Genomic DNA, 9,284 nt, shown 5'->3' on the forward strand with positions numbered 1-9,284 from the left:
TCCTCTCCTCTCCTCTTCTCTCCTTCCCTTTCCCTCTCCTCTCCTCTCCTCTCCTCTTCTCTCCTTCTTCATTTTCTTCCCTAGAGATTCCCTGCTTGAATGGCCATTGATTCAACCCACCCATTCCCCTTCCATTCCCATTACGGAGTTTCTCTTCGGCTCCTAACGCTCGTCCTGAGTGAAACATGAGCTTTGTAGGAAATGAGGAAGCAACTTGCTTGCTGTTCTTGTGCACACATCATCTTTATTTCAACACGAATTGTTCAGGAAAACTTTCTTCTGGTTTGGGCCTTTTGTCTCCAACCGCCTGTCAACAGTGCCTGACAGGTTCAATAACTGCGTGTTGTGCCAGTTTCCGAAAACACCCCATTGACAGTCTTTTGTGTACTGCTCTTATTGCCAAAGTTCTAGCGCTTGGATTTTTGATTACTTTTGTCACGTCACTTTAATCCAGGATCCGGGCGTTATTTATTCACCGTGTGTGATTATTATCTAGTTTACTTAATTCTTTCTTGTCAAATGCTATTAATGCTTCGGAGTCAATGAAATATAAAGACCTCACTTTCTCTCTCTTGTCATGCCATGAAAGCCTTCGTTGGCTTTGAATGACAAGATACTTGACAAAAGTAAGAGGGATTTTTTTTTTCCTGCTCCCAATGGTGGAAAAAAAAACCAGAGTGCAATAATACGCTTATTTTTTTTTCCTGAAAAATGGATGGCTAGAAAATGCTAATCAAAATCATAGAAATGTGATGACACCAATACAGGTTATTTATGTGTGCCTTTGACTCTTAGTTGGTTGTCTTGGCCAGTGTTTTATTATTGTAATAATTGAGCTGCCTTGCTTTCATATCCACTGCGGAGCGTCAGTATGATTTGCAGTGGTTTACAAATTTTGTCAAATAAAGAAAAGAAGCATTCCCAATTAGATTATATTTATTAATTATAGATAGCTAACTAGCTAGCCTGGACTTTTTTTAAAAAAGATGTTCTGCATGTTTCATTATATGATAGCAATAGTATGATACAGTCACTGTAAATGAGAGTAAAGGCATTTCAATCAATTAATTGTATTTATTTTATTATTTAAATTTATTATTTAAATTTATATACCGCCCTATTTAAATAAATTTATTATTTAAATTTATATACCGCCAGTATGATATGGTAGGTTAACCAATTTTTAACCAAAGACAATATATGAAGAAAAGTAAGCTTTGGGGGCATTAGAACCATATTTAATCATGCTTACATAGGGCTGTTGGTGGTTTTGGATTACTTTACTGATTTTAGCAACCATTTCTTCAAGGATTACTGACCTCTAATTTAATATTACACATAAACAAAGACACTTAGCTCTCTTTTATTATAGGGGTCTTCAAACTTGGCTCTTTTATGATTTGTGGACTCCAACTCCCAGAATTCCTCAGCCAGGCACACGTGCCTGGCTGAGGAATTCTGCGAGTTGGAGTCCACAAATCATAAAAGAGCCAAGTTTGAAGACCCCTGCTTTATTATGTCTTCTAAGACGATGTTTGATGAAACAGGTCATTGGTCCATCTCATTCTATATAGTATGAAAGACATCAATCTACTCTGCCAAAACAAACTGACCAGGATCTGAGACAGTGTGGATTGTTAATGCCAGTCCTACTTGCTCTGGGCCTATCGAAAAGCCAGGCAGAACTTAAACTGAGAATATGGAACTCAGGCATTCATGCAGACAGAGGCAAACCAAGGAATCAAGAATGACATGAGGAGTTAATTCAGAGTAGTGTCTTTACGGTTGTTCACCTATAGAGAGGAATCTTGCCAGACAAAAGCACAATCACTCAACCAAGTATACCAGGAGAAGCAGCTGGTTGTCTCCCATTTCCAGGAGATCAGGAGAAATAAACCCCCAAAGTATAGTTTTTCAGTGATGGGTGAGACCTCTGGAATGGATTCCACTTGGAGTTTAGTTTGTCTCCAACATTATCCACCTTCTGGAAAAAGTTGAAGCCAGAGTTTTTCTGGAGGACATTATAGACTTGGTATCATGTATTGAGAATTTTAGTTGTGTTATCGTCTTATATTTTCATATGGTTATTGTTTGCTTATGCTTGAGTGTCCTTGATTAACAAATAAAATAAATAGAAGATACTCATGATGGTACTGTAATAACAATAATTTATTAAACTTATATGGTACTCAACTGTCAATGACTTTGGGAGGCTCACGACAATCAAACAAGGAAATTACAATCAAATCAGAGGTAAAAAAAAAAGATACTGTGGAGAAAGTGTTCCCAGATCTGCAGTTTCCCACTGACAAAGTGTCTTTAATAATAATAATGATAAAGTTGGAAGGGACCTTGGAGGTCATCTAGTCCAACCCCCTGCTCAGGCAGGAAACCCTATACCATTTCGGACAAATGGCTGTCCAGTTTCTTCTTAAAAATTTCCAGTGTTGGCGCATTCACCACTTCTGGAGGCAGGTTGTTCCACTGGTTAATTGTTCTAACTGTCAGGAAATTTCTCCTTAGTTCTAGGTTGCTTCTCTTTTTGGTTAGTTTCCACCCGTTGCTTCTTGTCCTGCCTTCAGGCACTTTGGAAAATAGCTTGACTCCCTCTTCTTTGGGGCAGCCCCTGAGATATTGGAACACAGCTATCATGTCCCCCCTCGTCCTTCTCTTCATTAAACATACCCAATTCCAGCAACTGTTCCTTATATGCTTTAGCCTCCAGTCCCCTAATCATCTTTGTTGCTCTTCTCTGTACTCTTTCTAGAGTCTCAACATCTTTCTTACATCGTGGTGACCAAAACAAGATGCAGTATTCCAAGTGTGGCCTTACCAAGGCATTGTAAAGTGGTATTAATACTTCACGTGATCTTGATTCTGTCCCTCTGTTAATGCAGCCTAGCACTGTGTTGGCCTTTTTGGCAGCTGCAGCTCACTGCTGGTTCATATTTAAATGATTGTCCACTAGGACTCCGAGATCCCTCTAACAGTTACTACTATTTCATGTATCTACTTTCATGTATCTACTTCTCATGTAGCTTAGGAAGGCTGGACCTCTAAAGACAATATTAGAAAATGGTAAGGCTCAACCAGGGACTGATGTTTCTTCAGATACCTTGGTACCACCACACACCTGGTAATTTAGGAGAACAGCAGCTCTTCTTTTTCTGATCAACTTCTACTTCTTCCATTGGGCTTAGAAGATGCTCATTAAATCTGATCTGCAAAAGACTTTCTTCTCCAGCTTAAGCCACATGGCCAAACATCCTAAGTACCTTTTCCAACAGGTCTTCTATTCATTGTTCGCAGGTGCCCTTGCAACTCTTTAATCTCCTTTGATTAAAGCAACCGGTGATACTTCCTGATCCATGTATCATTTTTAATAAGGTGTGTGTAGAGGACCCAGGGCGGATCCGTACCTCCAACCTTGCTTTGCAAATAAGAGGAAACAATCACCTGATGAGAGAGGACTTTGCTAGACAAACGTTTCTGGTAATTCTTTCCACCTGCGCGAATACAGGACAAGAAAAGTTTGACATTCTCATGTCAATACATCGTCAAAGGCCATTCAAAAGGGAGGGGAAGAATCCTGTTAGCAGATCAAACAAAGACAGAGGTTTTGCACAGGGTGGTTTTTTTTTTTTTTTTTAATGTGTAGGAATGGGAGCAGAATGTGGCCACAGCTCAAGGATTTTAACATGCGGGCCGCAATGGCGGTCTCTAGCTGGTCATAAACTGGATAGCCACTTCCTTCAGCAAGATAGGAAGGGGGTCTGTTATATTTGGGCGACTGTTGAAATGCAGCTGCTGCAGCATAGACCATTAGTCCTGATAGCCCCATTCCACTCTGCTGTTGTTCATTCCTCATGATACAATAGCAATAGCACTTAGACCTGTATACCACCTCACAGTGCTTTACAGCCCTCTCTGGGCAGTTTACAATCTCAGCATATTGCCCCCAACGATCTGCGTCTTCATTTTACCGACTTCAGAAGGATGGAAGGCTGAGTCAACCTTGAACCAGTCAGGATCAAACTCCAAGCTGTGGGCAGGGTAAGCCTGCAATACAGCATTCTAACCACTGCACCACCTGGGGCATTCAACATGGCATTGCAGGAAATTTAAAAGGCTTCCTAGCCATTTCTTGCTGCAGCTATCATCAAGAAATGTTGATAACCCTAATGTTGATAACCAGGCGTAGCCCGAGGGAGGGGTCAAATGTGTCATCAGTCTTGAATCTCTTTGGGCCCACAAGAGATCTACTCCATTGACTCTTATCTACCGCCAACTCGCTTTGACCGTTAGTAGTTCAGATTCTTGCAGAGAGCTTTAGCATTCATTAAACCTACATTCAACTGAGCTGCTTGGATTCCTGATTTCCTGCACTTGACAGTTGTTGTTGGAATGGAAAGAATACCTGGCCAGGAAGAGGCTGTTCACGTTGTGAACATTTCCAGAGTGAAAATGGGAAAAGGAAAGGCTGAATGGGATTGGTATAGATGAAAGAGAACCCAATGTATTCATGTTTAAACCTCATTTAATTTGATTTCCTTTCAGCAGCTGACCGAAGCAGAGGAGTGCCCTATACAGATGGTCCTCAACTTAGAACCATTCATTTAGTGAGCAAATGGTTGCCCAGTCTTTTCTTGAAAGCCTCCAATGATGGAGCACCCACAACTTTTGAAGGCAAACTACTACATTGGTTGATTGTGTTAGGAAATATCTCCTTAGTTCTAAGTTGCTTCTCTCCTTGTTTAGTTTCCACCCATTGTTTCTTGTTTTGCCTTCTGGTGCTTTGGAAAATAGGTTGACCCTCTTGTCTTTGTAAGAGCCCCTCAAATATTGGAACACTGCTGTCATGCTCCCCCTCTAGTCCTTCTTTTCATTAGACTAGATCAGTGGTGGCGAACCTTTTAGAGACCGAGTGCCCAAACTGCAACCCAAAACCCACTTATGCATCGCTGGGTGCCGGGTGGGCGTGGCCATTGAGTGGGCATGGCCATTGAGCTGTCGGCTCGTGCTCGCTCGCTCGCTCGGTGTCCGCTCCGACTTGTGCTCGCTCTCTCGTTGTCTGCAGCAAATGCTGCTTCCGCCGAAAGTTGCTCCTTTTATAGCCTCTCGCCTATTCCCAGACTGCGCATGCGCGGAAAGCTGCGCATGCGTGGAGAGGAGGAGGGAACAGCTTGGCCCAGCAATGGCTCGTGTGCCACCAGAGACGGCTCCGCGTGCCGCCTGTGGCACGCGTGCCATAGGTTCGCCACCACAGGACTAGATACACCCACTTCCTGCAACTGTTCATTATATGTTTCAGCCTCCAGTCTCCTAATCATCTTTGTTGCTCTTCTCTGCACTCTTTCTAGAGTCTCAACATCAATACATCCTGGTGACCAAAACTGGATGCAATAATCCAATATTTCATATGCTCCAGTTTGTCTCCATCCTTCTTAAGGAGTGTGTGCCCACAACTGGATATAATTATGTTTCTTGCCAGGGGGCATCTGGAGGACACTGGAGCATTGAAACCAACCTTGTTCTGTTAGTGCTAGTAGATAAGTTGATTATGTCATCAGAGACTAAGCTGCCCTAAAAGAAAAAAGTTACATAGTGCTGAAGTACATTTTTTTTTTCATCCAGTGCAATTTTGTATAGGTTTTTCGTGGCTCTTGGGTTCTTATCAGAAGATAGGGCTTTGGGTAGGCTGATAGCATTGTTGAGGATTTGTTACACTTTTCATTCTTGCTCATGTTTAAAGAGTTTGTTCTAAGAGACAAAAACCAAGCAGTTTTCGCACATCAGCAGAGTCCTGGGCAAAATGTGGTAAGCAAAATTAGCTAAAATGTCAGGGTTTGAGTGGGATATGGCTGAAAGTGTACTAATGACATTATACAAAGAATCTAGTTTTGGCTCCTCTTTGTACTCAGCCAAAATGTGCCATTTCACTGAGGCTTAGTGAGTTATGTGAGCCCCACCAACTATGATTTATTTAATAAACTACAGTTCAGCAGACTGTCTTAGAATGATGTCTAATCTACACTATTTTGTCTAGGCAATGTTAGACTTAAACATGAGAAGAGAAGGTGTGACTGCTATCCTACAGCATGCTTTGTTTTAAGAAGGCTCATTCAATGGGTTGCTTGATCCAGGCTTTAATTCACCAAACTTTGAATAAACAAAACATGGCTTAGAACGATAATGCCAGCTCAATCGGTATGTCAGATTGTATCACACAATTAGACAGCACCCACTAACATAATGCAAGTTTACAGCTTCAATTGGTTAAAAGTATAAATATAGACTAGCAAACTCCCCAACGTTTCCAAAAGCTGAACAAGAGGAACATCTAAAATGCTCCTGCTGTGACATTTCGACGCCAGATATCCCTTTGATATATGGTAAGTCTTCTTGGGTTTTTAGTATCACAGCACCTGGCCAAAGTTGAAAAAAGATAAACAGGATTGGGTCTGGTTAATAACTTGCAAGGAAGAATCAGGAAATCATAAAGCTATGTGCAGACCGGTAAATCTGCTGAAAGAAGTCAAGGGCAAACCACTTCTGCACCATCACACACAAACCCGCCTCCAATTATACACCTATCGATGAAGTCCTTAGGGTTGTATGGTCCTTTGGATCCAAAGGGAGAAATGTGCTTTGGACAGCACACAGGTGCTCTTGTAAAAGCAGTCAACAGCTTTTTAAAGCAGCTATGTCTATTCTTAGGACACCCCTATGTCCCAAAGGTGCTTTCCCCCCCAAAAAAAAGGCAACTGGATTTTTTTTTTGGGGGGGGAAAAGTTTTGCTTCTCATTCCAAGAAGCTTCTTCACTTCTTGAGTTTTTATGTTTTGTGTTTTTCTGCTTTATTTATGTTGGAGTGTTTTATGATTTTTGTTGTTTTTAATGCATTGCACACAACCCAAAAGCATGTATTTTGTCCGATGGAAAGCTGTATAAATCTGCCAAGTACATAAATCACTGGAAATTATGCAGCAGGGAGGAAGCAACGAAGGACTGGCATTAGCATCTTCATGCGTTGCTTAGGATTCCAGAACCAAAGCGTGTGCAGATGGCCCTTGACTCGCAACCCCAGATGGGATCAGAATTTCCATTGCTAAACAAGACGATCGTTCAATGAGTCACACCCGATTTTACGACCATTTCTGCCACAATTGTTTAGCAAATCACCCCAGTTGTTAAGTGAATCCCCTGGTTGTTAAGCACATCTGCCTTCCCTCCTCCCATTGACTCTTCTTATTGAAAGCCAGCTGGGAAGATCTCAACTGGCAACCGCATTGACCATCTGCACGTTGCAGCCATCATAAATACCTGCCAGTTGCTAAGCACACAAATTTTAATCATACTACTGTGGGGAATGCTCCAGCAGTCATTAGTGCAAGGACCGGTTGTAAGTCCCTTTTTTCAGTGCTGTTGGAATGGCTGGTAAATGAGTGGTTGTAAGTTGAGGACTTTCTGTACAAATGTCTGATTGGATCAGACAGTTCCTCCAGGAAGCACCCTTTGAAATCTCCTGTACCGCCCTAGATAAGAACGTTATGGATAACCAGCAGATAACCCATAAACTCTTGCGATAAATCCCAAAGGTGAGGCAACTGGGCTTTCTTGTTTTTCTCTGAAGACGTTTCGCTTCTCATTCAGTCAGAGCTGAAGAAGCTTCTTGGATGAGAAGCGAAATGTCTTCAGAGAAAAACTTCAGAGGAAGTCCAATTGCCTTTTGAAAAAAGCACCTTTGGGACAACCATGACCTGGATGACTGAGACTCTCCATAGACATCTTGCAATAAAATCGGAAAGCTGCTTCCATCACCCATGTTATGGTGGAGGGCTGAAGTCAGGATGGTCCATCTCACAGTGAGGTTGCTGGGCAGCCACTGGACCTGGACCTGGTCTTGAAGCTAAGGAGCTACATTAGCCTGTTGACGTTATTCGCCCACCCCACCCCATCGTTTCTTCTGCTGCAAATGCACAAGCTTTTCCTTGGCACGATGGCATCGCTTCCCTGCCAAGTTTGTGGTTGAATGCATGCAAATGTTTGTCCAATGCTAGCCAAAAGCAGACCCCCCCCCCTGCCTTCCTGCAGCTTGACATAATTTGGCAGGAGCAACTGTCAACGTTATGCCAGCCTCTTGATGAACTTGTTAACAATGAAGCGTAGGACACTTTGACAGATGTTCAATGATGCCTCAAATTTTCTAATGGTGCACCAACATGGCTGTAAAAGGCCAGGAAAAAAAAAACCACCCTTCTGTGTGCTTTTCGTTCTCATTCATCAAGAGGAAGTGCACATTTGCATCCCTTCCTGCCATGGGTTTAATGGAGTAATTAACACCTTAGGGTTATTTGCTTATTAAAACATCACACTGCTTTCCCCCCCTCCCCCCACAATTCCGCTCTTCACACTCTCATTCATCTTGGCTGCCTCCTTGATGTTTAAAATATGGCTTCCTTTCTCCTCACTCCGTTTGTACCTTGTTCTAATTTCTGTGGCAATATATTATCCATTGCTGGCTTGCAGGGCCTGTCGCGACTTCACCAGAGACCCTGTTTCAGGGTGATCCAGGATGGCCTTCGTGGCCGCTGTAGCGGTCCTGTGGCACAAGGCCACACCATACTTCGCCAGTCCTAGCAATCTCTTACTTTGTCCTGTTATCATCTCTCATGATGTGGATGTGGGATTGGCCTTCGAGAGGCCATGAAGTTGGACTTTGAGAGGCATTACTTTCGACACGGGTGCCTGGCTGAAGAATTCTGGGAGTTGAAGTCCACAAGTCATAAAAGGGCCAAGTTTGAAGACCCCCTGATATACACCTTGCCCAGCCAGGAATGGCTGATGTTATGGATCTGAGGCAGCTAATCTACAATCTTAAGCGTATTGGCCCTGTGACTTAAGAGAATTCGACATAACCATGGTAGGAGATGTAATGTGGCTGATGTAAATCTTCAGCTTGATACACTCAAAGAGCCCAAATCATTTCTCTTTGTGTTTAAAAGAGCTTCTTGTTTAATAAAAGATAGCCTGGAAAGTAATCTTTGGCTCTGTTTGGTAGGATCACATTTTAGAAAGTGAATAAGCAGCAATCTTGGCTTTGAAACATAATTATTCTCAACATTTGGTGGTGACCTTCTGCTCTTCTTATGGTGAAGGGCTGAGCCAGGCTATTCCAAGTTCTCCTGGCTCTAAATAACAAGATAAAAGAAGTGGGGCGGGTGGGGGGGGGAAAAACCTTATCTGAAGATTAGGTATGCTACATTCTGGATTGTTAGAAAATAG

This window comes from Protobothrops mucrosquamatus, unplaced genomic scaffold (assembly GCF_001527695.2).
Source record: "Protobothrops mucrosquamatus isolate PMUCROS unplaced genomic scaffold, P.Mucros_1.0 scaffold1516, whole genome shotgun sequence".
NCBI classification, from domain to species: domain Eukaryota; kingdom Metazoa; phylum Chordata; class Lepidosauria; order Squamata; family Viperidae; genus Protobothrops; species Protobothrops mucrosquamatus.